At 44.0% G+C, this 8,114-nt stretch overlaps 1 protein-coding gene and 2 long non-coding RNA genes across 5 annotated transcripts in view; 2 read left to right on the forward strand and 1 right to left on the reverse strand.

Annotated features, from left to right (window-relative positions):
- Nucleotides 1–1,214: 1,214 nt before the first annotated feature.
- LOC143511858 (uncharacterized) lies at nucleotides 1,215–4,684 on the forward strand. The gene is made up of 3 exons (XR_013130293.1): nucleotides 1,215–1,329; nucleotides 4,213–4,260; nucleotides 4,594–4,684. It is a non-coding gene; the product is annotated as an uncharacterized LOC143511858 (long non-coding RNA).
- Nucleotides 4,685–6,039: 1,355 nt separating this feature from the next.
- LOC143511863 (uncharacterized) lies at nucleotides 6,040–7,530 on the reverse strand. Of its 2 annotated transcripts, none has more exons than XR_013130298.1 (2): nucleotides 7,401–7,530; nucleotides 6,040–6,443 (listed from the first exon to the last, which is right to left on the reverse strand). It is a non-coding gene; the product is annotated as an uncharacterized LOC143511863 (long non-coding RNA). The 2 variants fall into 2 exon arrangements; XR_013130297.1 differs by lacking the exon at nucleotides 7,401–7,530 and adding an exon at nucleotides 6,964–7,240.
- The window catches only part of nbl1 (NBL1, DAN family BMP antagonist), a 6,509-nt gene continuing 5,894 nt past the window's right edge, over nucleotides 7,500–8,114 (forward strand). Inside the window, exon 1 of one of the 2 annotated variants that reach the window (XM_077001526.1) lies at nucleotides 7,500–7,640. The gene's annotated coding sequence lies outside the window, so the exon portion shown is untranslated. Of the gene's footprint in view, nucleotides 7,641–7,749; nucleotides 8,110–8,114 lie in introns of those variants that run through there. The other variant, XM_077001517.1, reaches the window with a different exon arrangement.

An 8,114-nucleotide genomic window follows, 5' to 3' on the forward strand; every position in this document is an offset into this window, starting at 1 on the left:
ATGTAAATGTGGTATTTTGCTAAAAGTACGACTACATTTATGTACGACTACATCAGAGAAATCTGAACTTTTTCGCATCTGCATCAAAGGAAGGAATGTTAAGTTTGAGTATAATCCTATTTCTAATGTCCATCTAAATGTTTGTGAATACTGACACGAAAAAATATTCCAGGGATTTATCTTCTGACTTTCAAAAAGTACATGGAGCAACATCAAATTAGATATGGGCCATTTAACACATTTGGAATGAGCAAAAGCCATTGTGGTTTTATAATTTGTATTAGGACTATACTATACTTAAGTATTATATTCTTGAAAGAATCTCTATTATATTCATAGTAAATCTTTTGTTTCATACCATCACTGCTAATCTTGTTATTACATTTGGTCAACTAAGGTCCATTCATTCACTTTTAATGTGGGCATCAAAACAGTCACTTTTGAATATACAATGACATTTCTGAGTAATTGAAGGAATTGCTTTGCACACATTCTTAAATTCTTTATAACAAATATGTTTTTTCAACAAAGGATGAGAAATTTAAAAGATCTCCATGACAATCTAAAATATCCTTTACAAAAGCAATAACTTTTTTCTACAAATCTTTTCTAAATATTGACTTCCTTACCAGCTGTGATTGTCCTATTATTTCATAAATTTGATCCATGAGGAGAGAAGTTATGTTGAAATATCATTTTCAAGAACCGAATAATTTGTTTGTGGAAGTAGGCTATGATAGTTTAACAATCTGAGATGTTAATATCTTCTCTTCTAAGTACATTCTTAGATAGTAATATTCCTATATATTTAACTTCATGTTCAACCCTGGTTGATGAAATGTTTTATTTCACTCATCAATTATGAATGGGAAGAATCTCACATATTTCAATGTTAAATCCTAAACCTGAAACCTTGAAGAATAGCGAAACTGTATTAAGGGATCTTTTAACCAATAATTTTCCAAAAACAATGCAGTATGATCATCAAACTGGCTAAACTTGTATTCTCGATCAAAATGTTAATTCCTTGAAACAAATTACTATTATTGATTTGAAGGGCTAATAATTGAGTAGTCAAGATTTGGGGGAAATAGGGCAACCCTGATGAATACCTCGCTAGATCTTAAATCTAGTCCCGGATTTAAAGAAATCGAACTATAAATAAATAGCTTTAGGTATGGGGATGGATTTTTTAATCCGCAGGCAGTTTGAAAGTCTCGTGAAATCTCGCGATCTAGATGAATTCTGCAGACCCAGACAGCTCAAGTATGGCGGACGAGCTCGGACGTAAGTGGGACCGGTGCCTCGCCGATAGCGCTATTAAATTGGGTAATTATAACCACATTGTGTTGCTTATCAATAAAGTTTGACATGTTTTCCACCGTGGGACGTGTACGTGTTTGAGTAAACTTCAGTTTGCACTCCAGTCCTCTACTTCGATGTTCAGTAATGGGGGCCAGGCTAGGTCACCGTGAGCGGTACACATTTAGCTAGTTAGATAATAACACCTCGACAGTTTAATAATATGGGTTATCATTCAGGGAGATTATGGGCCGGATATGTTCAGTGCCTCTTACTTATGGACAGCTTGTTTGACTGCTGTACGCTTTGACACGGTTTGTGTCCTCCAAACATCACTATGCTAAGCAGCTAGCCAGCTATCAGAGGACGCAGGCGGCGTACAGCTGTCACACTGCGGCGGGGCTGTCGGGCAACTATCGGTTATTTCACTAGTAGGATCTGATATTAAGACCTATTCTCATGATGTAGTATGTCTACATTACACTTTTGCCATGACTTTTAAATGTGAAAGACATGACCCGGGAGCGTCTGGTGGATTATAGTTTATCAACGGAGTCTACAGATGTTTCAGATAGTAAATCTTCTAAATTCAAAACAGGTTGTTGACAGGACTGGCCTTCCCTGTCGGTGCATCTATTTCTGGTATATTTGCAGTCTGCTTTAGTTTCCTTTTAGCAACCGCTAATAAGTAATTGTACAAAACCCACAAGGAAACCAGTAATGCTGTATTGAAGTGTCTGAAAGTAGAATTGCCTTGTGAATTGTGTATTAAAAATCAACTAGAAACGAAGAGGGATATAAAATCAAAGTAAAAAAAATGTAGACTTTGTGCAATTAAAAAAATACTAGGAACCTTTAATTTATTGACACCACCTACAATGTAAATGTTTGTAATAACACATGAAGTTGCTCCATATGTAAAAGTATTTACAATACAGCCAATATGCTAATTAAAGCGCACTGCATATTGTGACATGATTTATTACAATAGCAAAGGCGTAGCCTCATATCACCCACCCCTGGTGGTACTGGCATTAAACCCTCAAAGTCTAAACACTTTAGTGACAAAGCTCATTTGCTTGGTATGGTTGATTTTGTACCAGAGAGGCAGCTGAACAACCATGGTCAGGCTGTTGCGTGTGGAACTAAATGAAAGCAGTTATAAATACAAAAGCAAGAGCATGTTTGAGGCACAGTATACCAGAGGTTGTCAGTGTCTCTGTTGGGGACACCATGTGTAGCATGTTTCTGTGTTTCTGGGCTGTAATTCGCCTGACTGCTAATGGTGGTTTTGATTATAATGCAAGGAGTTGAATAAGCAGTTGAATACGATTATCAAGGAGTTGAATAAGGTAGTCCAAAGCAGGGAAAATGGATTCCATGGTGGGATTTTTTTTTGCTCCTCTGGAGGGGTTCGGTGTTGGCCTTTGCCAGTTGTTGTGCAGGGGTTTGATGTCAACCCATGGTTATTGTTCTGGTGGGATTTGGTGTTGTGGTGGTTTGATGTATACCCCATAGTGGGGTTTGGTTCTGGTGAGATTGTTTCTAGCCAGAGCTGGCTGCTGTGTTTCCTCCGTGGTTTGCAGGACTGGTAAGGGAAGGTTTGGGCTCAGATAGAGACTGTCAGATACACACATGTGGTTTTAATGAGATGTTCTCAGAAGAATTGATTCGCTTCTCTTCTCTGCTACGGCAGATCGTAAAGCATGCTATCCTCAAAGTGGAGTGATGTTTTCCCAGAGTCAGTAGGAGTTGGCACGGCAGCCAGGGGCCATTCCTGAGAATGGGGGTGAGTGTTGGTGGCTTCTGGGGGGTAATGCCACAGTGTCTATAACACGCAGCTTCAGAGGGGTTTATTATTCCTTTTCCCCATCCCTTTTAGGAACTGCAGATTTGGAGCAGGTTAAAAACACCAGGCCAAAAACAAAGGCTGAATAAAAGTCAGTTGTATGAGGAGTGGGATGGATGGAGGGAGGGAGAAAAGAGAGAGAGGGAAGAAGGAGGTCAGAGTTTAGTACTGTCCTCAGGCTGTTGATAATGGTATTATGGTATTGTTAAGCATAGCACATACTTGGCAGACTGCTCGTGCTGTTCTGTGCTCTGAGAGAGGGGGGGAGAAAGTGGATGGGGGGATGAACTAGTTCAGCCAAGTCCAAATCTCGAAGCCCCAAAGTCAGAGTTATCCTTGGAGAGGGGAAGAGATGATGAAGGAGAGCAAAAGAGAGAGAGCGAGGTAGAGGGAAACGGCGCAGTCAAAGTACTGCGGAGTATTACTGTGGTCTTTAGCTCAGTCGGCTAAGCGGTGGAATGTTGTTTGGTGTTTTTGTGGTGCTGTTTGACAGGAGGTTGTGTAATGGGTTCTGTGTCGTCTGACTTCAGAGCCAATCTCAGTGTCCCTTTAAAGGGTAGAGCGGAATAGAACAGAGCAAACGTGCGGATTTAGTTTTCTGTACTGGCGGCAGCTGGGGGGGAGTGAGAGAGAGGGAGGGAGAGAGGGAGAGACAAAGAGTTTGTGCAAGGTTTGTGAGATCCAACATAGCACTCACCCACCCTGGCATGCCTGATTTTCTTTCTCCTGTTACATTTCCCCTTCCCTTCTGCCCTGTCCTCTCACCCCCTACACCCCTCCCCCACCCTGCAGTGCGTCTGGCCAGGTGCTGTTTACCTGAGGTCACTGGCCTCCCTAGGTCACCACCTCACCTTGTTCCAGCAAACTTTCTTGTCCAGTGATTATAGATGTGTGTGTGTGTGTGTGTGCGTGTGTGCGTGTGTAAAAATACAGTATTTAGTCTTCATGGTTTTAAAGCAAAAATGTATATTTAATTTCTCTTTTCCCTCTCACTCTCCCTTTCTCTCTCACACACACACACACACACACACACACACTTTTCTGTCTCTATCTCTCTCTAGTAACCGGCATTAGTGTTGGCGCCATGGTCTCCTTGCTGTTTTTGAAACGTAAGTTGTGCTTTTCTCTTTCCCTCCCTTTTTATCCAGATTTTTGTCCATGGATTTGTGGCACCATATGGTGTTATAAACACATTAATGGCACTGTGAGGGATTCTTCATGGTTAGGTGTTGGCGTGCAGGCGTCAAGCTGAGCTGCTCTGTCCTGCTCCACCCTCCTTGTTTCAGCTCCTCTGCAGTCACCAGGCCCTTTAGGTGGTGCTGGGGTGGGTGGAGTGCACGTCTGCAGAGGGTAACGCTGACGGGGGTGACCATGAAATAAAATAAAAGATTTGTGTGTGTGTGTGTGTGTGTGTGTGTGTGTGTGTGTGTGTGTGTGTGTAGGACGCTCCTGGCCAGTAGCGTTTGGAGCAGGTATGGGACTGGGAACAGCTTACTCCAACTGCCAACACGACTTCAGATCCCCCCACCTCCTGCATGGACACATGGTGAAGGTAATCCTCACCCCCCCCCCCCCCCCACACACACACACACACACACACACACACACACACCACCAGCACTCAGCAAACACTGTTGCCCAGTTATAGACAAAAGATACTAAAGAGGCTCACATGTTCAGACTTCCAGTAACTGTCTTCCTGAAGCTGGTGACGTATCAGCTCTGCTGTTAACAAGAGAACATATTAAAGTTCACAGAGCTCTGATGGTGCGGAATAAAACTAAACAGATTTCTCTGTTCTGTCTCTCCCCGCTCTCTCTTTCTTAGGACCAGTAGAGGCGTTAGTGCTGTGTTCTCCTCTTCGTGTTTGAGTGTTCTGTGTCTCTGCATTTCTTCCACTGTCTTGTTTCCCGGTCTGCGGGTTCTGTCTGAGATGTGTGTGAGAGTGTGTGCGTGAGGATCTTTAATAAAAACTAAAACAGTTTAACAGGAAAGAGATGTGTGCTCTTCTTTGATCAGAGGGAGTTCTGGATGTTCTGTTGGGGTGGGGTGTGTAAATTTGGATGAGTAAGAGAGGGAAAGCATGTGTGTGTGGTGAATGAGTAAGAAACCGTGTGTGAGAGAGAGGTGTGTGTTGGTATGAGATAAGAGGTAGTTATGTATGGACATATAAGGGATAGTGAGAACAGTTTGTGTGTGTGTGTGTGTGTGTGTGTGTGTGTGTGTGTGTGTGTGTGTGTGTGTGTGTGTGTGTGTGTGTATTAATGAGTGTGAGAGTTAAACCCCTGCTGTTCAGGAATGGAAACCAGGTTCAGCACCTGCAGCCCAGAGGGGACGAAGGGGCAGAGAGACAGACAGACAGAGAGAGACAGACAGACAGACAGACAGACAGAGAGAAGAAGAAAGAGGAGAGAGAAGTGGGAAAAGGAAAACGAGGACCGAAACAAAAAAAAAGATTTTGGAGAGCTAAAGGAGGGAAACTAAAACGCAGAATAAACATTTCTGTTGGAATGATGCAGGATAAGATCAGTGAGCATGCACATGAGGGAGAGAGAGAGGGAGGGAGAGAGGGAGAGAGTGAGACTGCACTGTAAGACAGAGGGAGGGCTGTGTGTAATTGCGGGGGGGTGGATTATTAGGCAATAATGAGTGCCATTTACAGTAATGTGGGTCACGCATGTCAGAGCTAACACTGCTAATACATGTAAAGCAGTAACTAGTTAATACAGAGCAGACACACACACACACACACACACACACACAGCTGCTCCCCAGACTCCACAAACCCACACACTCCAGTCTGAACTAGAACAGTGTGTGTGTAGCATTGGAAGCAATCATGTGGCCTTGACAAGTTGGGAATGATTATGTTTACATGTCTGCATTCATTCTGTGTGTGTGTGTGTGTGTGTGTGTGTGTGTGTGTGTGTGTGTGTGTGTGTGTGTGTGTGTGTGTGTGTGTGTGTGTTACATCCTAGTGCAGCAGAATGTAGAGAATGTTCTAGAATGCCAGTTTTGGGTTGAGCTCAAAACTTATTACTAACAGGTGAGCGTCCAACCCCCTTCCCACACACACACATCATGTTTTTTTGTGCTCAGCCTCACAATTAAGCCGTCCAATCACACCCATGAGGGGCTCCTGTACTCACGCAGGGCTGCTCTGAAATCATGCGCCGCTGAGTAAACATTAACACCTCTGGGTTCGTCTTGTCTCCTTGGCACTGTAAAAAGCATTTCTCAGCCAGTGAGGCGAGCAAGACGAGGGAGGGGGGCAGAGGTTTCGTCTGGACACCTGCAGAGAGGGAGAGGGCGGGAGGAGAGAAACATCTGTCAGACATGAGAGTACCTGTTCATACCTGTCTTGAGAGATTCTCTTGCACACACTCATGATCCCACTGACACTTAAATCATAACACACATACAGTCATTGCACTCGCAAATAAACACACACCCTTAGATAAGAGAACTTTGCCAGTGAGACTGTGTTGAAGAGCAGTTTGGTTGGTGTTACAGACTACCTAGAGGTTTTGTAAAGTGTCATCAAACCTTGCATCCACATGCCACTAAAGCAGTTCTCTAACCTAAAAGTGAGAATCTTGTCATCACATCCATTAAATCTTGTATCATAACAGAATTCAGTGCTAAGTGTGAATATGAAAACATCTTGGTATCTGACATTATTTACATTATCCCTCTGGTGTAGGAACACCCAGTTCAACCTAACCTCGGGTGGTTCTGGGTTTGTACACTGCATGTGCCGATCAACTACTCATACTCCACTCATATTAATTAACACATTCTTAAAATATTACCAGTCATGAGATCTTTGACTCATAACCATCTTATCCAGACGTTTTTAAGAACTCAATGAAAGAGTTGATGAAGTAAAAGAAAGCTGACATGGTGGTCGCCTTATCCTCTCAGCTTCCAATGAATCCACTGAGGTCATTAAGATGGCGCGCGGACGTCTTCGCGCGCTCCTTACATGAATTGCGGGTAGGCCTGCGCTGCAGCACTGCGTGTCGACCACCTTCACCGCTCTGAGTTATGCATTCTGACTGCTAAGCATTTGGACATTTAATAGCCTCCAGAGCCCGTCTTTTGAATCCCGTTTTGTGGTTTGTAGTTTGTCTTGCAGAAACAAACCAATCCACAATGCTATGTTTTTCTTGACAAACTAAGACCAGATTGAGAGGTTTCGGCGTTTTAAATCCGCCCGCAAAGTGTGGAAGCTACTCTTCATCCTCACCCCAGCAGGGTTCAGGCTCGGGTTTAGACCTGCTTCACATTGTGAAGGAGTTTCAAACATGACAAACGCGTTCCGCTCCCTCTCGCTCCGCGCGCGGGGCTCCACGGGGCTTCTGGTGAACTTCGCTGCCGCACCTACAAACGCAAAGTAAAAAAAAAAACCACAAGACAGCGGAGAAGAACAACGCCAGAAGACCGCGGACATTCGAGGAACAAAAATCTCGTCTGATACCATTTAATGGTGAGGTCGAAAGGGGATGAGGGGAGGGATCTAGCGGTCTGGGAAATAGATAGGGTTACTTCTCTGCGCTATCTGTTTTACACCGCCCGCCTTTCTCCGCTCGGTGATGTAATTGTTTGACTTTTTCTTGGTCATTACTGGGCGAATCCTTGTCGCTTCCTCCGTCCACCGCTCATATAGTGTTTGGTCATCATCAGCCGCTAGTTCCGACCATCTCCCCTCCGTCTGGCCGTCGCCTCCGGGGCGGGCAGCGGGACAGTGCGAGGAATACGGTGTGCTCGCTTTAACGGACGAGATCTTTCTGTGGACTGTCGTCTTCTCGGCCACTCCACACAGAACGCGAAGTGAACCTTTTTGGCAACTTTTCCCACAGTCCCCCAAGTTACCCTTTAATTGTCTTTGTGTCGAGAAGATAAGACGGACAAGTGACAGATATTTAGACAGTTCTGCAGCGTTTCCTAAAAGCAGGGTGAG

Source organism: Brachyhypopomus gauderio, chromosome 1 (genome assembly GCF_052324685.1).
Source record: "Brachyhypopomus gauderio isolate BG-103 chromosome 1, BGAUD_0.2, whole genome shotgun sequence".
Lineage (NCBI taxonomy): Eukaryota > Metazoa > Chordata > Actinopteri > Gymnotiformes > Hypopomidae > Brachyhypopomus > Brachyhypopomus gauderio.